This window comes from Schistocerca piceifrons, chromosome 1 (genome assembly GCF_021461385.2).
Source record: "Schistocerca piceifrons isolate TAMUIC-IGC-003096 chromosome 1, iqSchPice1.1, whole genome shotgun sequence".
NCBI lineage: Eukaryota > Metazoa > Arthropoda > Insecta > Orthoptera > Acrididae > Schistocerca > Schistocerca piceifrons.
The window spans coordinates 330,245,485-330,270,219 of NC_060138.1; the positions used below are offsets into that span (position 1 = coordinate 330,245,485).

A 24,735-nucleotide genomic window follows, 5' to 3' on the forward strand; every position below is an offset into this window, starting at 1 on the left:
GAGAAGCCGCTGGAGTCGCTGCTGGACGAGGGCGTGGTGGCGGAGCTGGAGGCGCTGGGCGAGCCGCGACTGGAGGCGCTGCTGCGCGGTCCGGCGCGGCTGCTGGTGGCCCGGCCGGCGGAGGTGCGCGCGGCGCTGGGGCGGCCCGTCTACGAGACGCTGAGCGTGCGCGCCGCGCACCTGCTGCGCCAGCTGCCCGCGCGCGTGCTGATGACGCTGCGCCGCCTGCTGCGTCTGCCGCTGCGCGACGTGCTGCGCGCCGACCCCAGCCTCGAGCCGCTGCTGCGCAGCTTCATCAACGCACCCGACAGGCCCGTCACCTGCGCGCCCGGCCAGGGCGTCGCCAGCGACGGCACCTGCCGCGACAAGTGGAAGCGGCACACCAGGTCCTTAACCACCTACCTACAACTACGTGTGCCTGTACACTAGAGATGGGCAAAGTCGTTCATTCTTGGGAACTAGTTCACTGGTCATCGCTCTTTTTTGGGAACTTCATATTTACTCGTTCACTTTTCATTGTGCTTGGTATATGGTTCTTATAAAAATTAGTAGCATAGGTGACTGAAGATGGAAGGCGCCAAGAGGGGGCACTTGCCTCCCCCTGCAGTACAGAGTGTTTATTCATAACAGAATTCTCACACATTTGTAATTTTCGTGATTCTGCAAAACATCTCGTTTAGCCAACTGTAGCGTTATGTGGCTGATCGCAGTGAAATAATATAAGGTGGCGCACTAAAAACCGGCCCCGAGTACAGACTGCTCGCCAATTACGCAGGATTTGTTGACCGCTGGCAACGGCCTTGCCGCAGTGGATAGACCGGTTCCCGTCAGATCACCGAAGTGAAGCGCTGTCGGGCGCGGCCGGCACTTGGATGGGTGACCATCCGGGCTGTCATGTACTGTTGCCATTTTTCGGAGTGCACTCAGCCTCGTGATGCCAACTGAGGAGCTACTCAACCGAATAGTAGCGTCTCCGGTCAAATAAAACCATCATGACGACCGGGAGTGCGGTGTGCTGACCGCCCCTCCTATCCGCATCATGAGCTGAGGATGACACGGCGGTCGGATGGTCCCGATGGGCCACTTGTGGCCAGAAGACAGAGTGCTTTTTGTTGACCGCTACGAGCAGAATAGATAAACATGTAATAATTAGGCAGTGAAGAAATAACAAATAAGCTAGTGCAAACATTTTCGAAACAATAGATGACGATTGGTAAGCGACAATGAGCAGTCTAGTACTCGGGGCTGATTTTTCGTGCGCCACACTGTACCACTGAAATAATATTGTAGGAGCTATCATATTCCCTTTACAAAATGTGACATTATTCACTCGATTACGAAGCGCTGGCTTCATTCGGTTGTAAGTCGGTCTGCCTTCCATAACAGTGAGCATGCTCTTTTACCTTGGATCAAAAAAAGACGGAAAACGGCCACTCGTGTGCCGACGTCCTTTGATTTTGTAACAACAACAAAATCTTGCCTTTTTACAAGTATGTCTTGTGCTGTTTATCGAAATACTGAAGAAAGCTGATACGCCGTTTTATTACCTTAAAAGATGTACGTATTACACACTACGTAATTTTTATGTAGTCTACGTAATTATAAAATACGTTTCAATCGTTTTAATTACCGATCGTGGACGCTGAATAGAACACGAAAAGAACCAGACGTTCAGAGTTCAAAAAAGGTGTCAAACAGATCTAGAATGGGCGTGCGAAGCGAATGAAATGAACAACAACAACTCGATACTGAACTATGAGGAGTCGACAGTGGAACGGCGACGAGTGGCCACGCGAAGAATGACGAGTACGGCCGAGCGAGACCGAGACAGATGGGAACGGACCGAACCTGGAACGACACCGGCCGATGTGCCGTTCGGGAACGAGACCGACAATTTCCCGTTCCCTGGAACTACAAGTAGACAGCCGCGTCCGAGACCGAGACAGGCGGGAATGGGACCGAGGCTGGAACGAAACCGGCCGACGTGCCGTTGCGGGAACGAGACCGACCGTTTCCCGTTCCCGGAAACTATAAGTAGAAAGCCGCGACTAGGGTTCCTAGATAACAGAACGCAGCATGTCATTCTCAATGGAGAGAAGTCTTCTGAAGTAAGAGTGATTTCAGGTGTGCCGCAGGGGAGTGTCGTAGGACCGTTGCTATTCACAATATACATAAATGACCTTGTGGATGACATCAGACGTTCACTGAGGCTTTTTGCAGATGATGCTGTGGTGTATCGAGAGGTTGTGACAATGGAAAATTGTACTGAAATGCAGGAGGATCTGCAGCGAATTGACGCATGGTGCAGGGAATGGCAATTCAATTTCAATGTAGACAAGTGTAATGTGCTGCGAATACATAGAAAGATAGATCCCTTATCATTTAGCTACGAAATAGCAGGTCAGCAACCGGAAGCAGTTAACTCCATAAATTATCTGCGAGTACGCATTAGGAGTGATTTAAAATGGAATGACCATATAAAGCTGATCGTCGGTAAAGTAGATGCCAGACTGAGATTCATTGGAAGAATCCTAAGGAAATGCAATCCGAAAACAAAGGAAGTAGGTTACAGTACGCTTGTTCGCCCGCTGCTTGAATACTGCTCAGCAGTGTGGGATCCGTACCAGATGGGGTTGATAGAAGGGATAGAGAAGATCCAACGGAGAGCAGCGCGCTTCGTTACAGGATCATTTAGTAATCGCGAAAGCGTTACGGAGATGATAGATAAACTCCAGTGGAAGACTCTGCAGGAGAGACGCTCAGTAGCTCGGTACGGGCTTTTGTTAAAGTTTCGAGAACATACCGTCACCGAAGAGTCAAGCAGTATATTGCTCCCTCCTACGTATAATTCGCGAAGAGACCATGAGGATAAAATCAGAGAGATTAGAGCCCACACAGAAGCATGCCGACAATCCTTCTTTCCACGAACAATACGAGACTGGAATAGAAGGGAGAACCGATAGAGGTACTCAGGTTACCCTCCGCCACACACCGTCAGGTGGCTTGCGGAGTATGGATGTAGATGTAGATGTAGAAGTGAACTATGAAAGACCGTTCCATAGAATTCGTTCCTCGCTCGTTCCGTTCATCTTGGTGAACTGTTCTGTTGGACCCGTTAGTTAGCTAACGACCCATCTCTACTACACACACGTTCCATGTAGCGCATAAGAGGCCCCTGTAACGTAGCAGATACGTTACGTACCAATATATAAATGTATCCTCATCCAGTTTTCTTTCTACTTACATTTAGTTATAATAATACTAAATAGAGGCATAAACAAAATTTACAGAGAAATATTTCACGCCATCCATAAGAGGACGTGAAATAAACTATTTATTTTGAACTCCAGTTAAAGTAAGAGGGAGCAATTGAAATAATACTAGGCAACCGGACGACTCCGTTAGTGTAAGAACCGAAAGACAGCCGTTAGCCTGCATCCCGGTAGTGTACATGAGTCCACACGGAGAACGCTGGTTAGCCTGCTAGTCAAGGTGTAGCACAGCCATTACAAGTAGAACGTCATGAGCGCTCTGTTAGCTTTATAGTCTTTCTCACACGGTTTTACAGAAACTACAAACTAAACTCCGCCCGAACAGGCCCAACAGAACCGACCGGTCGCCGTGTCATCCGCAGCCCACATGCGTCACTGAATGTAGATATGGAGGAGCATGTGATCAGCACACCGTTCTCCTGGCCTTATGTCAGTTTACGAGACCGGAGCCGCTACTTCTCAATCAAGTAGCTCCTCAGCTTGCCTCACAAGGGCTGCGTGCACGCCGCTTGCCAACAGCGCTCGGCAGACCGGATGGCCCAGCCCGACAGCGTTTAACTTCGGTGATCTGACGGGAACCGGTGTTACCACTGCGGCAAGGCCGTTTTACAGAAACTATTCATAAAAAAATTGTTTTTTTTTTGCGTTACATATAGGTTTCTACATCAGCTTCATGGAGAACCGTCCATAGTTATTGTGATACTCTCACACAAGTCAGACGCTGCGCGAAATTCGACAAAGTTTGCAATGAAAAACACGGTTCGCTATGGTTTCACGCTTGGTGCATATTAAACCATATGTTGCTCCGAATGCAGTTTAGCTAAGATACTGAATTTTTCTTTAGACTTGGGAGGAGGTTTCTATCTCATAACATATCTCACATTTCCTAAACCGTTCGAGATATCGATACGAGAGTTTGGCAGGTGATTGTACGCAAAGATGAAAGTATTTTGTTATATGCTTAACATACGGAGCTTTCTTATGTACGTAGATGTAGTCGAAGCTACAGTTTTCATTTTATTTTCTTCAACCAGTATTATAATTTTTAGCTAGTGAAAAGAAAATTTGCTAGTATGAAAATAAACGTGAAATTTCTCATCTTATGTTACAGCAAACCGACACAAGGAGGTTTTCTGTAAGATATTGACCACTCTGGTCACTTATTGTTTGTTTAATAAGACACTCTGTTTCAAGATTCTATCGCAATAGCTACTGCAAGATGAGTTTCTGCAATTTATACGCTGTGTTGGCGAAAAGCAAAATTATACCGGTGAACAAGAGAAATATAACCGTTCCTCATAACTAATGAAACTTTTTTGAAAGAGAAATGGTTAATAACTCAAACACAAAAAAGTCGCCAATTCTGTACCAATTTTGCTGCAATCGTGTAACCCATCGTATTTTTAATAGTGAACAACCGGAACAGACACTTACCAAAGGATTTTCTCCCTGTATTTCAGCTTCGAAATCTGAAAATAATTCGCAGCATCACCTTAATTATTTCTAATGTTTTAAAGATATATTATATATTTTTATAATCTATTTTAAACTTAATGCATAGTTTTCAGTGATTCATAAGGTAATGATGATCATGTTTTTATAACATTGTCATCAACAGATACACAACCACCAAATTCGTTGTTTCTTATAGAACAATAATGCCCTTCTGCCGCAAAGTAGAACTAACCTAATTACTCTTTCGTTACTCTGACGCTGTGAACACTCTGACGAGTTGCAGAACATAGCAGGATTCTGCACAACTGGCTACAGAATTGGCGATGTATTTTTCTCTGAATTGTTAACCATTTATCTTTTGAAGACGCTTCACAAGTTATGAGGAATGCCTTCATTTCTCTTTTTGACATGTTCAATTTTTCTTTTTTTGTCATAACTCATCCTGCAGTAGCTATTGTGACAGAATCTTGAAACAGAGCGTCTTATTAAACAAACAGTAAGTAACATCATTGTGTCGGCTTGCTGTAACAAAAGTACTTTCACGTTTATTTTCATACAAGCGAATTTTCTTTTCACTTGCTATCGATGACTTTTTAAAAATTACAATATTGGTTGAAAAAATGAATAAAAACTTTAGCTTCGGCTATATCGACGTAAATAAGCAAGTTCCGTATGTTAACCGTTTGGTAAAATACTTTCCTCTTCGCATATTATCACCTGCCAAAATCTCGTATCGATATTTTGAACGGTTTAGGAGATAAGAGGTATGTTATGAATATTTCAGTCTTGCGCGCGTGTGGTCGAAGTGCTACATAAATTACATTTTCTCGAGATTGGAGACAGAGACCACCTCGCAAGTCTCAAGAAAAATCGACCCATATTTTTCATTGCAAACTTCTCTAATACTGCGCAGCGTCTTACTTAAATGATAATATCATAAAAAGTATGGCCATCAACGAAACGATAGCCACTTCACTTTGAACATGATATACGAAGCTATCACTAATGTGAAAATCATTTTTTTCTGATTAGTTTCTGTAAAATCGTTTAGGGAAGATCCCATGGCGTGCGCCTCGATTCCGTTAGCACAGCACGCCGAAATTTTGGCAACCACATCATCTTTTTGGGACTCGATAGTGAAGGAGGCAATTGAGATTCGCTCGACGACCAATTTATTAATAGAGAGAGTGGTTTCAACCTTGATAAGTCATGGAATCCGGCACTTTGTGTAATAAACTCACAAAGACGCCGTCAGTGCAGCTCATAATAATATATCGACACGCCAACACAGATCGACTGCGGAGTCATAGATGTAACTCGCGCATTGTGCACGTCTCTGCCGCCGACCAACGTCTCTGGCGCATTTCCATCTGTGGCCACATTCGCAGTTGCGCGGTACACGAGTACAAAGGGACGAAGCGAGCACTGGAGCGGTAGTTTTGCTGCTCACTCTGAAGATGGCTGAATGTTATACACCCGAAATATTAGAAGAAGATGGAGAATTCTTGCGGCTGCACACCCGAAACTTAATGGAACAGTCTTTGCGCCGCCAAAACCTGAAGATTCACATCAAAGATAGTCTCGTTCATTCTGGCTTACCGGCAGCCACGAGACTGCAACGATCGGCGGTGGCACCCGGCTGCCATTTTGTGCTGCCTCATTAGATACACTGGGATCAGACCCCTCGCACTTGGATCCACTGTGCAAGTGGCCCGCTTTCTTTCTGTGCGTACCCTACATATTTAACCCAGCGAGTCACTTAGAGTAGGAAGGCGAGAGTGAAGTAGCCGGAAGTTATACACTGAGGTGACAGAAGACGTGGGTTAGAGATATGCATATATGCAGATGGCGGTAGTATTGCGTACACAAGGTATGAAAGGGTAGTGCATTGGTGGAGCTGTCCTTTGTACTGAGGTGATTCATGTGAAAAGCTTTCCGACGTGATTACGGCTGCACGACGGGAACTAACAGACTCAACGCGAAGCTAGATGCACGTGATATTCCATTTCGGAAATCGTCAGGGAATTCAGTATTCCGAGATTTGCAGTGTCATGAGCGTGCCGAGAATACCAAATTTGAGGCATCACCTCTCACCACGGACGACGCAGAGGCCGACGGCCTTCGATTAACGACGGAGAGGAGCAGCGTATGTGTAGAGCTGTCGGTACTAACGGACAAGCAACACTGCGTGAAATGACCGCAGAAATCAATATGGGACGTACGACGAATATATCCGTTTGGACAGTGCTATGAAATCTGGCATTAATGGGGTATGGAAGCAGAGGACCGCCGCGAATGCCTGTGCTAATAGCATGACATCGCCTGTAGCGCCTTTCCTGGGCTCGAGACCATATCGGTTTGATTCGACTGAAAAACTGTGGCCTGGTCAGATGACTCCCGATTTCAGTTGGTAAGAGCTGATGGTTGGTTTCACGTGTGGCGCAGACCTCACGAAGCTATGAACCCAAGTTGTCGACAGGACACGGAGTAAGCCGGTGGCGGCTCTATAATGGTGCGAGCTGTGGTTACATGGAATGAACTGGATCCTCTGGTCAACTGAACCGATCATTGATTGATTCAAAAAATGGTTCAAATGGCTCTGAGCACTATGAGACTTAACAGCTGAGGTCATCAGTCCCCTAGAACTTAGAACTACTTAAACCTAACTAACCTAAGAACATCACACACATCCATGCCCGAGGCAGGATTCGAACCTGCGACCGTAGCGGTTGCGCAGTTCCAGACTGAAGCGTCTAGAACCGCTCGGCCACACCGGCCGGCGATCATTGATTGGAAATGACTATGTTCGGCTACTTGGCGACTATTTGCACCCATTCATGGACTTCATGTTTCCAAACAACGATCGAATTTTTGTGAATGGTAGTGTGTCCTGTCAATAGACCAGAACTGTTGGCGATTGGTTTGAAGAACGTTCTGGAAATTCGGGAGAATGGTTTGGCCAACCAAATCGCTCTACATGAATCCCATCGAATGTTTGTGGAACATAATCGAGAGATCAGTTCGTGCACAAAATCCAGCATCGACTATAATTTCGCAGTTATGGACGGTTATAGAGGCAGCGTGGCTCGGTGTTTCTGCAAGGGACCTCCAACAACTTGTTAAGTACATGTCACTTCGAGTTGTCGCACTGCGCCAGGCAAAAGGAGGTTCGACAAAATATCAGTAGGAATCCCATGACTTTTGTCACCTCAGTACGTGTCGTTTGTGCAGTAGCGCAAGAAATATCTCGATTGTTCTAGAAGAATCTTCACGTAGGTAGTAGACCTTCTCGTCAGATTAAAATCGCGCAGAACGGCTATGGCGAAGGGGAATCCTCGTACTGGTCTGCTTACAATAGATCGAGGTATCGCACAAAAACATAAAATAGTCCCAGGAGTTCTTAACCCTATAGATTAGGGACTGTTTATTTTATTTGTGACCTAAAGAAGGTAATTGAGGAGAATACCTAATCGATCAGATTTCCCTGATCCAACTCGTGCGTTTTCATTCAGTTCCAAAAGCGGTTACATCTGCTGTGATCACGAGTGCGGAAGCGTATTTTCAGTGGAGGGGCACCAGCAAAGGTGTTGGAGCGTTCTAAAGTAGAAGTCGCTAGTGGGCTGACTGAGAGGCAGGTCACGTAGATGCGCGCTAGGCAAAAATGTTCATTTCAGATGTAATATAGTATTTTCCGAATACTATCGCTTTTCAGGCACTGTTTCGAGTGTCCGATACACCATCTGAGCAACGAGAGACTATTCCTCAAATATTACACGCAGTAACGTGCACGAGTAGAAAATGACTCTGAATGTGGGTACTGTTGTGGTTGGCAGGAGAGCCAACACCGTGTTACTAGAGGAGGCCGAAATGCACGCGATTTAGCTCACGCAGGCTGGCGTGAGGTCTGGAACAGGACAAGGAAATTAGAATTTAGAAAAATGGACGTAGCTGATGGAATACTTAACTTTAATCCATTAATGATGAACGTCGCTCTTGATGGTACATGATCCACAATATCAATAGTAACTGAATATGGCGCCTTGCTAGGTCGTAGCAAATGACGTAGCTGAAGGCTATGCTAAACTATCGTCTCGGCAAATGAGAGCGTATTTTGTCAGTGAACCATCGCTAGCAAAGTCGGTTGTACAACTGGGGCGAGTGCTAGGAAGTCTCTCTAGACCTGCCGTGTGGCGGCGCTCGGTCTGCAATCACTGACAGTGGCGACAAGCGGGTCCGACGTATACTAACGGAACGCGGCCGATTTAAAGGCTACCACCTAGCAAGTGTGGTGTCTGGCGGTGACACCACATTCCTCCCCCGCAAATCGGCGCACGGTCGTGTTATAAGGCTTCTGCCCGGCGTGGGGAGGACCCCATGTTGACGTATGCGATGAGGTGGGGAGCCTAACAACAGGCGAGGCTGTGCCACCCGCACCCTGCCATTCGGACCGCGGGAAGCTAGGAAACGCCTGAAAACCTGCTCCAGGGTGCACGCCAACATGCGGTGTATGCGCCCGTAGAGAGACAGGAGGGGCCGAAGGGTCGACCTCCATCGGGCCGGGGCACCCGACGGGCGAAGACGACACATGGTCCGTAGCGGGCAAGAGTTCCATGTCGGAGTACAACTGGTCCCGGGAAGCGATCGGCGGCTCGTGACCCAGGGAGGCGCCCGGCGGTTGCAGCGAAGCGTCCACTGCGGGCGTCGCCGGCGGGAGAACAGGCGGCGGCGGCGGCGCGTCGCCATGGGGCAAAATGGAAGGCAGCGTCGGTAACACCTGGGGCTGAGGCGAGCCAGTAGATGGGTCCCCAGGGCGCTGACCGGACGGCACCGTCGCTGAAAGCAGACGGCGAGCGGCAGATCCCGTGCGATGACAGAGGCGCAGATGGTTTAGATGCCGGCGCACCTCACCAGAAGCCCCCAAATCCAGATACATAGCGCGTCCGAGGCAGCGAAGAATGCGCCCTTCGAGACAACGCCGTGAACCTCGGTAGTGGCGGTAGCAGACAACGTCGCTCAGGGCAAAAGCAGGTGTCTGCCGCTGCGCAGGAACCTGACGCGGCGGGTGTAGCAAAGACATCAAGGTTCGATGAGGGCGACCGTGGAGCAACTCAGCCGGCGAGCGACCATCTCGGGGCTGAGAGCGATACGAGGACAAAAAGAGCAATAACGCGTCCTCCCGAGAATGCGACTCTTTTAACTTCAACATCTGTGACTTGAAAGTCCTGGCCAATCATTCAGCGGCACCATTTGACTGTGGCGAAAACGGCGCGGACGTCAGATGTTGAATACCATTGGCCTTGCAGAATGACTGAAATTCTGCGGACATGAATTGTGGGCCATTGTCGGAAACAATAGTCTGTGGAAGACCTTCCATGCAAAAGATAGCAGATAACGCTTGGATGGTGGCAGATGACGTCGTGGAAGACATCCGGACAACAAAAGGAAAATTACTGAATGAATCTATCACAATCAACCATCGAGCATTCCAGAATGGACCAGCAAAATCGATGTGTAAGCGTTGCCAATGGAAAGTGTCTTTTGGCCATGCAAAGAATTTCCGTGGTGGTGCTGATTGTTGTTCGGCACACACCATGCAAGAAGAGCACATGTTCGTAATCGCGGAATCGATTCCGAACCAAGTACAGTGCTGACGAGCAAGTTGTTTCGTTCTCACTATACCCCAATGTCCTTGGTGGAGAAGCTGTAAGACAGAGGACTGTAACGAACGTGGGACCACGACCCTGGACTGATCATTATCAGAACGCAACAGCAAAACACCACGTCGAACAAAAAGTCTCTCCTTGTGAGCAAAAAATCGGCGAACCAACGGGTCCCCGATCCGTGACTTTGACAAGGGCCATTGCGTAACATCAAAACGCAGAACGGTAGCAAGGACAGGGTCGGCAGCTGTGGCTGTAGCTACACGACGAAGATCAATCGAAAACGATACGACCACGTCATCGGTTTCCGCATCAATGAAATCATGAAACTTTGTAACACCAAATACGAGAGACAATGCTTCTTTCTCGATCTGTGAGTAATTTCTTTGCGCAGACGAGAGCAATTTGGACGCAAAGGCAATAGGGCGATCGTGCGATCCATCTTTGTGCGCAAGCACAGCACCGATCCCGAAATCCGATGCATCCATCATCAACAAAAGGGGCTTCTGGGGATCGAATGGCGTAAGGCAAGTATTGGAAAGCAACGCCGATCTCAACTGGTGAAAGGCGCGTTCGCATTCCATCGTCCAGATGAACGGAACACCTTTACGGTGTAAGCGATGAAGCAGAGCTGAAATGGAAGAGGCATACGGCACATATCTGTTATAGTAATTTATTTTTCCCAGCACACTCTGTAGCTGCTTCAGATTCTGCAGCGAAGGCAAGTCTTGTATGGCACGAAGGTGCATGGGACTGGGATGTATGCCTTGGGCATTGAGTACATGTCCCAGGTATGGCAAGTCATGAGCAAAAAACACACATTTGTCCTTCCGCAAGCGAAGACCATTTTGTCGCAAGACCTGAAATAATGTTCTGAGATGGGCTAAATGTTCTTCTTCAGTCTTTCCGGAGATCACAATATCGTCCAGATAGTTTGCTGCAGTAGGGACCGACGCACAAATAGTTTGTAGATATTGCTGAAATAATGCAGGGGCGGATGCACACCCGAATGGCAGTCGTCTTAATTGATACAACACAAGATGCGTGTTAATCACCAAAACGCGCTGGGATTCTTCGTCCACCGGTATTTGCAAGTACGCATCTGCGAGGTCCAACTTCGAAAAATATTTACCCGGGCACAGTTTGTCAAAAGGATCTTCCGGGCGGGGTAAAGGAAAAGTTGCAATCACTAGTTGTGGATTCACTGTTGCCTTGAAGTCCACACAAAGTCTCAATTTTCCCGAAGGTTTTGGCAAAATTACTAACGGTGATGCCCAGAGAGAAGCCTGCACACATTCAATTACACCTTGTGATTCCAAATCGTGTAATGTTTTTGTGACCTCATCACGCAATGCGTGGGGAACATTGCGCTCTCTGAAAAATTTCGGTTGCGCGTTTACTTTCAGTTCCAAATGTGCTTTATAGTTCTTAGCGCAACCAAGGCCCGGTACAAAAATGTCTGCAAATTCTTCACATAGACGAGAAACACTGTCAGAAGGCACAGTCTGGTTCACTGATAGGACCTGATTTACTACAGACAAGTTAAACAACTGAAATAAATCGAATCCAAAGAAGTTCACTGCAGAAGAAGAACGGAGGATGTAAAATGACACAAGTTTTGTTTGTCCTTTGTATGTTGCAAGAAGGCTGCACTGTCCTAACACAGGGATCTCTTGACCTGAATAGCTAGTTAACTTAACATTTGCGGCACGCAACGGAGGTGTGCCCAGCAGTTTGTAAGTGCCTTGATTGATCAGTGAAACTGCAGCCCCGGTATCGAGCTGGAATGGTATCACTTTGCCGTTAATGTCCAAGTCCACAAAAAGTTTATTGTCCTGCTGATGACAAGAGCAACTGTCTCGTGCAACGTGAACTGACACTGGTACAAAATCACTTGCGACTTGACGGGAGTTCCGGTGATGTCAATGCACACTATTTGTGGGACGAACACAGTCACTGTTAGAGAGAGTGGCACTGGGTGGAGTGGAATGAACTACATGAATTTCCATGGGTGAAGTTTCGCGAGCCTGAGTATCCTTGGTTCGATTCCGATTCCGGCGCGAAGCAAAGGGCCTGGAATGGTTTTGAGCTTCTGATCTGAGCTTTTTCTGGCAAACACTCTGAATATGTCCTTTTTTATTACAATAAAAGCAAATAGCTTGGCGTGATGGACAATTCTCACACGAATGTCTAGTAGCGCACTGCAGGCAGGATTTTAGCACTGCATTTGCTTGCTGGCAGGGCACACGTGGCTGAGAGCCTGGCAGCAGCGGTGCGGCCGGGCGCGAGGGCTGTTTACTGCTCCGTGCAGCTCGCCCGGCGGGCCAGTTAACCTTACACATGGCTGGTGAAGTTTCAAAGTCAAGTGTGTCCTGCTGATCCAATATGTCCATCACTTGTTGAAGGGAGGGACTGACTAGTTTCAAAATCTGTTCCCTTATACGAATATCAGAAACGTTCTGTGCAATTGCATCACGTACCATAGTATCTGAATAAGGGAGTCCACATTGACACTCAAAAGCACAATCCCTAGTAAGGCCTTCCAAGGTTGCAACCCACTCCCGATTAGTCTGACCTGCCGTACGTTTTGTACGAAAGAAGGTATACTGTTTGGCAACTACATTGACTGATTCTTTGAAATATGCATCTAATGGAGACAAAATTTCTTCGTAGGACAGAGTTGCTACGTCGTGTCGGGGAAATAATTTGACTATCACACTGTATGTGTTCACCCCAACTGATGATAACAAGAAAGGCTGCCGCTCATTACCTTGAATTCTGTAGGCGGCGAGATGGAATCCAAATTGGCGTGACCACTTCATCCAGCTTTCCAGTGCAGCATCAAAAGGTCGAAAAGTTGGTGCAACTGTGTGTTGTGACTGCGTGTTGTGACTGCGTTAGCAGTGGAGCGGCGGCTGCCGCATCGTTTTGCATTGCACGTTGACCCTGGACGAGCTGTCCAAGGGCATCCAGTAATGCCTGCGTCTGCTGATTCTGTAAGCGATAAAATTCGGACAGTACATCTGGAGATTGTGGCGAAGCCATTACACAAGTAAAGCAGGGCAATATCGATAAGAACGCGGTTTTGCCTCGTCGCCAATGTTGTGGTTGGCAGGAGAGCCAACACCGTGTTACTAGAGGAGGCCGAAATGCACGCGTTTTAGCTCACACAGGCTGGCGTGAGGTCTGGAACAGGACAAGGAAATTAGAATTTAGAAAAACGGACATAGCTGGTGGAATACTTCACTTTAATCCATTAATGATGAACGTCGCTCTTGATGGTACATGATTCACAATATCAATAGTGACTGAATATGGCGCCTTGCTGGGTCGTAGCAAATGACGTAGCTGAAGGCTATGCTAAACTATCGTCTCGGCAAATGAGAGCGTATTTTGTCAGTGAACCATCGCTAGCAAAGTCGGTTGTACAACTGGGGCGAGTGCTATGAAGTCTCTCTAGACCTGTCGTGTGGCTGATAGTGGCGACACGCGTGTCCGACGTATACTAACGGACCGCGGCCGATTTAAAGGCTACCACCTAGCAAGTGTGGTGTCTGGCGGTGACACCACAGGTACAAGTATCATTTCCAACTGTGATGGTTATTAAAGCGACGGTAGGCGGATGGGTAAGTGCTTTCGGCACGTGACTTAGCGCCTGCAAGATTTCTGATGGTTGTATCTTCGAAAGATTAAATACGCAGGTGACCGGCTGGTAGCGTGATGAAAATACTGAACACCGATCCTTTATTAGGGTTTATTATCCGCAGACGAGAAAGAGTGTAGTTTAGTATCATTATTGAAAGATCTGCGAGGCAGTACAAAAATGATCAAATCGAGTGAAAGTTATTCACATATTAATTTTCCGTGTTGTTACTGTGTTCAAGTACAAAGGGCCTGAGATAGATTTCTGGAGTTCTAGAAATGGCTAACGTGAGTAAAGCTTCCCTTCGTAGTCAGTACGTGATTTGTGAGAAGGATTATGTTTAACATGCGGATGGAAATATCACACAAGGCACGTAAGTGAACGCGTTCTCCTGATACCACTGCCTTTCTTGTGCTCTCGTCATAAACAATAGGTGCCAAACGCCACTGTAACCGTCAGTCCACCGCTATTTTAACTGCTGGTTTATTAGTGGGCAACCGTCTCTCAATTACTTTTGAAGGTTATTGCATTTCTGTTATTTTTATTCGTGGCTAACCAGCCCTGCTTCCCAGCATACCTTAATATAATTATGATTTGGTTACGAGTGCGCTTTAGCGGGGCTTTCCTTGAGTGCCTTTCAGACGAGATGGCGAAATTGCAGGGTTTGCAGCGGTAGCGGGAATTCACAAACATGAGGTGGCTGTTGACATACTGCCCGCCCTGGTAAGTGAAGAGAGTGGCATCTGTTCACTCAAGTACCTGGTCACCGGCGTCCAACCGATACGATCCAAACACTTTGAAATTAAAATGAGCATTCTACCAGATACCGACATAGTCAAGCGGGATTGATAAATACATTTGATAATCCTTCCACGCAGAGGCCCTAGACTCGCTACCTCCACCTTGCTGTTGCATGTTGCTCAGAACCAAAGGCAAACGTCGGGGCATCAAAGAGCATACCACGTCACACGAATGCTGCCGACAGAAGCCAATCGTTCACTTACAATTGCGCTTTTAAGCGATGAAGATAGCCTGCGAGAAATATGGACTAAAGCCTTATCGTTTCGAAGCCAGAAGTGAAGATTATCACAACAGGAAACGACGTGACACAGTATTTAGGGGAAAAATGGAGCACATTAAAGGAGTGTAGGCCACAGTCAGCAGTGGAGAAATTAAAAAGAAAAGAAAAACTATACTCGCAGAATTACCGCGGAAGACATTCATTGTGTCTTCGAAGAGAAGTAATGCTGGCAGTGAGCTTTCTACATTGTATTCTTTTTTGACAGACTTGCATTCACCAGTGGCATGGAATCGTAGAGTAGCAGGTATATTCTCGGAAGCAGTAACTGCTTTCCTCATCCAAGTACCATGATTTATTACACTACTGGCCATTAAAATTGCTACACCACGAAGATGACGCGCTACAGACGCGAAATTTAACCGAAAGGAAGAAGATGCTGTGATATGCAAAAGATTAGCTTTTCAAAGCATTCACACTAGGGTGGCACCGGTGGCGACACTTACAACGTTGCGATACCTGGTGAAACGTTGTTGTGATGCCTCGTGTAAGGAGGAGAAATGCGTACCATCACGTTTCCGACTTTGAAAAAGGTCGGATTGTAGCCTATCGCGATTGCGGTTTATGGTATCGCGACAATGCTGCTCGCGGCGGTCGAGATCCAATGACTGTTGGCAGAATGTGCAATCGGTGGGTTCAGGAGGGTAATAAGGAACGCCGTGCTGGATCCCAACGGCCTCGTATCACTAGCAGTCGAGATGACAGGCATCTTATCCGCATGGCTGTCACGCATCGTGCAGCCACGTCTCGATCCCTGAGTCTACAGATGGGGACGTTTGCAAGACAACCACCATCTGCACGAACAGTTCGACGACGTTTTCAGCAGCATGGACTATCAGCTTGGAGACCATGGTTGCGGTTACCCTTGGCGCTGCATCACAGACAGGAGCGCATGTGATGGTGCACGAACCTGGGTGCAGGAATGGCAAAACGTCATTTTTTCGGATGAATCGTGGTTCTGTTTACAGCATCATGGTGGTCGCATCCGTGTTTGACGACATCGCGGTGAACGCACTTTGGAAGCGTCTATTCGTCATCGCCGTACTGGCGTATCACCCGGCGTGATGGTACGGGGTGCCATTGGTTACACGTCTCGGTCACGTCTTGTTCGCATTGACGGCACTTTGAACAGTGGACGTTACCTTTCAGATGTGTTACGAGTCGTGGCTCTACCCCTCATTCGATCCCTGCGAAACCCTACATTTCAGCAGGATAATGCACGACTGCATGTTTCTGGATACAGAAAATGTTCGACTGCTGCCCTGGCAAGCACATTCTCCAGATCTCTCACCAGCTGAAAACGTCTGGTCAATGGTGGCGGAGCAACTGGCTCGTCACAATACGCCAGTCACTATTCTTGATGAACTGTGGTATCACGTTGAATCTGCATGAGCAGCTGTACCTGTACATTTACTTCCTCGTCTTTCCCTAATCCGATGAGACCGATGACCTCGCTGTCTGGTCTCCTCCCCCAAAACAACTCAACCTTACTCATCCGTAATTGCATTCAAAATGGGTATTGGTCCATTTCTTTTCTAAGAAATGCCAAGCTTCTCTACTCCTCCTGTCAGGTCATCCATTTTTTTCCACCGACCATGACCATTTTCTATTTTTCGGCTTGTTCACTCTCTTTGTATAGACCACAGAGAAAGGATGAAATCCCGGTTTCCTGACAGAACTCGACGCCATGCAGTACTGACATATACTTTGTACCGCGTGAAACTACATGCGACTTTCCCCGTTCATGCTTTCTTGCGCTTTAAGGAACGTATATATATGGGCACTAAGTACCAACTACTACTCTTCCTGACATACGGCTCGAAATACCGAAAAGAGGTTTTCGGTAAATAGACGGAAGTGACAAAATTCATGGGCTGCCTCCTATCATCGTGTTGGATCTCCTTTTGCCCGGCATAGTGCAGCAACTCGACGTCGCATGGACTCAACAAGTCTTTGGAACTCCCCTACAGAAATACTGAGCCATGCAGCATCTGTAGCCTTCCATGGATTTTGTGCTCGAAATGATGTGTCGATTATGACCCATAAATGGTCGAGAGGATTCGCGTCAGGCAATATGAGTGGCCAAATCGTTCATTAGAATTATCCAGAATGTTCTTCAAACCAATAGTGAACAACTGTAGCCTGGTGATAAGGCGTACTGTCACCCATAAAAATTCCATCGATGTTTGGGAACATTAAGTCCATGAATAGCTCCAAATGGTCTCCAAATAGACTAAAATAACCATTTGCAGTCAGTGATCGGTTCAGTTCCAGGGGGCCCAGTCCAGTCCACAAAAAACGCAGCCCTTACCATCACGGAGCTAGCTTGAAAAGTGCCTTGTTGACAACCTGGATCCCTAGCTGCGTGGGGTTTAGGCCACACTCCAACTCTACCGTCGTGTCTTACCAGCTTCAATCAGGACCCTTCTGACCAGGCTACCGTTTTCCAGTCTTCTAGGGTCCAACCGATACGGTCACGAGCCCAGGAGAGGCGCTGCAGGCAATGTCGTGCTGTCAGCAAAGGCACTCGCGTCGGTCGTCTGCTGTCATAGCCTATTAACGCCAAATTTCGCCACACTATCCTAACAGAGACGTCCCACAGTGATTTTTGCTGTTATTTCATGCAGTGTTGTTTGCCTCTTAGCTGTAACAACTCTATGCAAACGCCATTGTCCACTGCGTTGTCCGTGGTGCGAAGTAAGGTCTGAAATTTGGTATACTCGGCACTCTCTTGATATTGTGGTTCGCAGAATATTGAATTCCCTAAAGTTGGAAACTTTTTCACATGGTTCACCTGAGTACAAATGACAGCTCCCCAATGCACTGTCCTCTTGTACTACCGCCATCCATATATGTGCATATCGCTAAACCATGACCGTTGTGATAGTACACACAGACAGGGCCTTACTGAAGGGATGACCAAGGCGCAGACAGAGAAAGGACTTAAAACCCAATTGTAAAAAGACGGTATGAAAATCAGCCAGGAAAGATAGGCGAGTTTCCCACCAATCATATTCCAGTGTTTGTCTACGAGGAGAAGCTTTTCTTCGAGCTGCGACAGTATACTCATGCTGTTCTCACAGACCGACTTCAACACTGTTATTTTGTCCGACTAGAATCATAAAGAAATGTCTAAAATGTCTACTACCGAGCAAACGTCTGTCATTAACATCGTTTGTACGGCAACAGTGCACTTTGTTCACACAGCTGCTGTCTGCACAGCACGTTTACGTTCAATAATTGAAGTCTTATTGCTACTTGGCTACTGTACTGTTGGATCTCAACGGTCGGGGAGTAGGGTTAGCATACGTCGCGGATTTCACGGACAGCCCGCGATTTTATGCTCGAAGACGGGTGTCCTGGACAAAGAGGAAAATGTCGGCGAAAAAAGTGGCCAGTAAGTAAAAAAAATTTTTTCGTAAGTTTTGCCACTGGCCTCCGATCAAGTGTTTCATAACTCGTGCAAACTTGACGATAGCCGTTGAAACCTGTGCTGATATTCCGTGTCACTTCAGAATCGCTCGGCTATTTTCAGAACAGACTGTGGAAGCAGTGTAATAATCGATTCTTTGCGATTGTTTCAGTTTTCCGCTGTTGGCGTACAACGTCTCTGCTGTCGGTATCTGATATTCTTTGGTCGTGTAAAGTTAACATTCAGCTGTGCGAAGCGTACTGGTTTAAAGCATAAAGTGAAAGATATATATCAATTGTAGCAGCATGATTGTGTACATGTTAATAATGTGTGTTCAATGCTTTAACTAAAAAGTTATTTAATGTCAATTGCAATTCATTTTCTTCATCATCGACCACTCCTTTATAGACACGATTAATGCTTGGATTAATTTTCCATGTTAATTAAAACTCCTTTGCTGATAGAATTACTGTTTGAATTATGGTAATTTTGAAGATTTGGCTGACCTGCAGAAACGTGGAAGGACATTGATGATTCCAGTTTTCAACCACATCTTCATAATTACTCTGTAAAGTAATGATGAGGATTCAACTGAAATGCAAACCAATGGTCACTTGCACAGCATATCGGTCCGTGTTTCAACCACATCTTTATAATCACCGAATTTTGTCCTTGATTTTCGTCCTTGGATTATGGCAACCCTATCGGGGAGGGATTCTGAAGCAAATATATCACTTGATCGTACGTTTCCTGTTTTGTAAGACCAAGGATTGGAGTGAGACGCCACGGTGAAGGAAGTACAAAACGTGGAGAATATATCCAATGTACATGCCCCAGCAACCAGTGCTATCGCTGCTGCCAAGCTTTGGTTGATAAAATCTTTCTTTCTTTCATTCTCGGGGCCTTTGTCCCGCTCCAACGCAGGGTCGGCTCTGTTATTACGGCATTGGAAGTGTTAATTACAGAGGGTGGCCGGATGCCCTTCCTGACGCCACCTCGAACCCCCTGGGACGGAAGTAGTGTACCCCAGCTGTTTACGTCTAGTGTAAGTCATGAAATAGTGCGAACGTTTCCAAATGTCTGTGAATGGTGTAACTGAGGCGGAACGTGGGGACCAGCCCGGTATTCACCTAGCGGGATGTGGAAAACCGCCTAAAATCCACATCCATGCTGGCCGGCATACCGGCCCTCGTCGTTAATCCGCCGGGCGTATTCGATCTGGGGCCGGCGCGCCCACCCGAGTCCAGGAAGCAGCGCATTAGCGCCTTCGGCTACCCTGGCGGGTCTTTGGTTGATACAATCTGCGTTGTAAATAGTAAAGAAATCGAGAATAAGCCTTCTGCAGCTGATTAATAATATTGCCGAAATGTTAATCGATGTGCCTATAGACAGCTACACTCTGTTCATCTCTGCTCAACCGAGGTGCAGGTGGCGCATAGGGTAGCGTGGCCGGCAGATGCGCAGGTGACAAGGCACTCGTAGAGAGAGCGGTAATGACAGAGGTTGCTGCCGGGCACTGTAGGGGAAATGCCGACCGCTAGAGGGGAATGCCATTCTAAACTGCTCACATTTTTTGTAAATATTAAGCGGAATCCCTACACGCCTACACTTGCATTGTGACCACTCAAAGAGATCTACTGTCACATCTGCTTTGGTAAGTCTAAAAAGAATTCAACAAAAGCAGTGTTTTATATTCACCTAATTTGTTAACCATTTATTACTTTCAGAGAAGCGTCAGGAGTGACGAATTTTGAGTAAAACCTAACCATTCCTTTTGTTGCCATGTTAAAATTCGCTTCTTTTATCAAAAGACAGAGACGTTTACACAGTTTCACCTCACTATTGTGTTGTGCAGACACAACTGGGAGAAAATTCTGAAACAGTGGTTTATTAAGTTTATGAAATGAGGAATTTTGCAGAAGTAAGGTAATAGCTTATGAAAAAGCACATCCTCAGTATAAAAATAAACTTTTAATGTCTTCATTTATGTTGTTCCAAATCCATAGCATTTCTCGGTTCACCAGCTATCAATGGCCCTTAAAAATTACATTCTTTGATCGAAAAAGTCTGCAGTTAGTGGAATGCCACAGTAGATAATGAATGATGATTATGTTTGGTTTGTGGGGCGCTCAACTGCGCGGTCATCAGCGCCTGTACAAAGTCCCAATTTTTACGCAGTTCAATGTTTAACGCAGTCCAATCTAGCAACTATCACGAATGATGATTATGATGAAATGATGAGGACAACACAAACATCCAGTCCCCGGGCAGAGATTCTAAAGCCCGGCTGGGAATCGAGCCCAGGACTCCGTGATCCAGAGGCAGCAACGCTAGCCACTAGACCACGAGCAGCGGACGTAGATAATGAAGTTTTGCGCAATAGCCATATGGTGTGCTATCAATTGCCAAAATTTCCTTGCGATATTTGAAACCGCTTATGAAATATGGGGAATGTTGTAAGATATTCCACTCTGGCTTCATCGCTATCATCCGCACTGCAAATGAGTGCGTTAAATCCGATCAGTTTTCTCGAGATTTGTGACAGATAGAGATGTCCACCCAAGTATAAAGTAAAATTCAATATGTTAACTAAATTTTATATGCAGCAACATATTATGTAATATGCATCAAACGGAAAGTCATAGAGACCCCTATTTTTCATTGCAAACTTTTTTCGAGTTTTGCACAGTGTCTTGCATGTACACTACTGGCCATTAAAATTGCTACAGCAAGTGAGAAATCCAGATGATAAAGGGTATTCATTAGACAAATATACTATACTAGAACTGACATGCCATTACATTTTCACGCAATTTGGGTGCATAGATCCTGAGAAATCAGTACCCAGAACAACCACCTCTGGCCGTAATATCGGCCTTGATACGCCTGGGCATTGTGTCAAACAGAGCTTGGATGGTGTGTACAGGTACAGCTGCCCATGCGGCTTCAACACGATACCACAGTTCATCAAGAGTAGTGACTGGCGTATTGTGACGAGCCAGTTGCTCGGCCACCATTGACCAGACGTTTTCAATTGGTGAGAGATCTGGAGAACGTGCTGGCCAGGGCAGCAGTCGAACATTTTCTGTATCCAGAAAGGCCCGTACAGGACCTGCAACATGCGGTCGTGCATTATCCTGCTGAAATGTAGAGTTTCGCAGGGATCGAATAAAGGGTAGAGCCCCAGGTCGTAACACATCTGAAATGTAACGTCCACTGTTCAAAGTGGCGTCAATGCGAACTAGAGGTGACCGAGACGTGTAACCAATGGCACCCCATACCATCACGCCGGGTGATACGCCAGTATGGCGATGACGAAGACACGCTTCCAATGTGCGTTCACCGCGATGTCGTCAAACACGGATGCGACCATCATGATGATGTAAACAGAACCTGGATTCATCCGAAAAAATGACGTTTTGCCATTCGTGCACCCGGGTTCGTCGTTGAGTACACCATTGCAGGCGCTCGTGTCTGTGATGCAGCGTCAAGGGTAACCGCAACCATGGTCTCCGAGCTGATAGTCCATGCTGCTGCAAACATCGTCAAACTGTTCGTGCAGATGGTGGTTGTCTTGCAAACCACTCCATCTGTTGACTCAGGGATCGAGACGTGACTGCACGATCCGTTACAGCCATGCGGGTAAGATGCGTGTTATCTCGACTGCTAGTGATACTAGGGAGTTGGGATCCAGCACGGCGTTCCGTATTACCCTCCTGAACCCACAGATTCGATATTCTGTCAACAGTCATTGGATCTCGATCAACACGAGCAGCAATGTCGCGATACGATGAACCGCAATCGCGATAGGCTACAATCCGACCATTATCAAAGTCGGAAACGTGATGTTACGCATTTCTCCTCCTTACACGAGGCATCACAACAACATTTCACCAGGCAACGGCGGTCAACTGCTGTTTGTGTATGAGAAATCAGTTGGAAACTTTCCTCATGTCAGGACGTTGTAGGTGTCGCCACCGGCGCCAGCCTTGTGCTAATGCTCTGAAAAGGTAATCATTTCCATATCACAGCATCTTCTTCCTGTCGGTTAAATCTCGCGTCTGTAGCACGTCGTGGTGTAGCAATTTTAATGGCCAGTAACGTAAATATCACAATAACTATGACCATTAACGAAATTGTGGGCACATCGTCGTGAAGCTGATACATAAAGTTTTAAGCAACGCAAAAACGATTTTTTTTTTTTACCGAATAGTTTCTGTAAAATCGTTTGAGAGAGACTGCAGGGCGTACGCCTTGATTCTGTTATAGCCGGCCGACCGAAAGGGGGCAAACACAGTCTGCCTACCTTCCAAACGAACGAACGAACTCGCCGTATGCTCTGTCATTGTTCATCCGCTGTATTGCTCAATCATAACTTGTAAGACAACTGTAAGTAGGCTCTACTTATGTTTTACGTAGTTTGTTTTTATTGTACCATGAATGAAACTCTTGATACATGTAGCACCAAAAGCCTAAATTTTCTCTGCTTATCACTGTGCCAAACGCTTGTCCCACCCAGTTCTTGTGCCACGTCTCAATGGTCAGTTGTTTGTGCCGCCGTTAAACACACACAAAATTTGCTAAATCTGCATGGAAAAAAACTGTCGGAAGGTAGTCTTACTGGGGGGGGGGGGGGAGAGAAGGGGGGGGATTACACCTTTCGCCGTTCTGTCAAGTGAGTAGGAGTACCTCAGTAGAGCTCTGCACGAAATTTTGTTACTTGTTCAAGCCTCTTAACTCTTATATCGACATAGATGATGAAGCAAATTTATTTCTTAGTGGAACAATTTACTTTTTTACAGTATTTCAATCCTCTTGAAAAGACAAGTATTGTCATATAACACTTGTCACTTCGAAATTTTTCGCAGAATTATCTGAGAAATGTTATTTCTCTTCCTGAATCAAGTGCTGAGCACTTACTTTGAAACAATTTTTATAGTACTAGATATAGTTTATTTGTACCATTGTAGACACTTTCAGTACATGGATGCCGTTTTTATTTTGTTTTAGATGAGGGAGATTCTGCGAGCGGCAAAGAATATCTGTTGCCATAGAATGTCTGTTACCTCCGAAACTGAAAGAAGAAAAGAGATAATTGAGTAATGAAAGGAAAATGAATTCTTTAAGGAATCTGAAGAAATGTTTGTGTCGCAAAGTAAGAAGTAAGAAAAATGAAAAGACTGTTCTGTGAGAAATGAAATCGTTTGTCCAAAGAAGACATTACTATTTCTACTTTCTCAAATGTGTTTTTGTAGCTGCAACATCGAAGTTTCGCTTTCACAATAAAATATTTAGTTGTTTGAAAATTGTTTTTTCAGTGGTCATTCATTAGTACAACTTGTAATTTTTGTATTAAATATAAAAAATTAATTACTGTAGAGTAAAAATTGTCCTTATCTGTGTTTCATCCTTGTTTGACGAAGCATAGATTTAAAACAGACGTTTCAGGCCACTTCATGACGAGATGCGCTGATGTGTCACATACCTTTAGCTATCAAAGCCACGACAGGAAGCACGAAATGGCTGTTTCATTTTACTATTGTTCTCAGTTGTAGTTCAGAAGAATAGTGTAGATCATTGCTTCGCCCATATACCACGTTGCTCAAATCTCTACATGAAGTGCATTCAGGTGCACAGGTTAAATCAAAGAACACACCAGGAAAGAGAAGATGGTACTGCAAACTCTATACCGCCACAGCGTAGTTTGGTAATTTGCCGATAGTCAGCACTAGTCGCAAACATGGCGAGTTCAGGTGCGGATCGAGCTTTCTGTGTGTTGGAGTTCGACAAAAACAAGTGTGCTACAGCTGTTCAACGGATGTTTAGAACCAAGTACGGTAAGAAGCCACCAACAAGGAAGGCCGTTTACCACTGGCACAACAACGACGGGTTGCTTGTGCCTGGCAAAGAGAAGCGGACGTCCCAGTGTGAGGGAATTGAATGTGGAGCACGTTTAAGTGACATTCAAAAAGAGTCCAAAGAAATCAATGCGTCGTGCATCCCGTGAACTCGAAATGGCTCCAATGACAGTGTGGAAAGTCCTGCGACAGAAGCAGTCTATGAAGCTATTCAAATTGTAGCTAGTGCAGAAGCTCAATGACGACGACAAAGACAAGCATTTCAAGTTTTGTTCGCAGTTGCAACAATTAAATGAGTATGGGGATGGCATTGTTGATCGCTTAATTTTTAGCGACGAAGCCACTTTTCACACTAAT

The 24,735-nt window shown here is 46.1% G+C and overlaps 1 long non-coding RNA gene and 1 pseudogene across 1 annotated transcript; both read left to right on the top strand.

The window, feature by feature from the left end:
* The first annotated feature begins 129 nt into the window (after positions 1–129).
* On the top strand, positions 130–23,826 carry LOC124795943. The gene is made up of 2 exons (XR_007016726.1): positions 130–386; positions 23,531–23,826. It is a non-coding gene; the product is annotated as an uncharacterized LOC124795943 (long non-coding RNA).
* LOC124717846 lies at positions 791–908 on the top strand (annotated as a pseudogene).
* Positions 23,827–24,735: the final 909 nt, after the last annotated feature.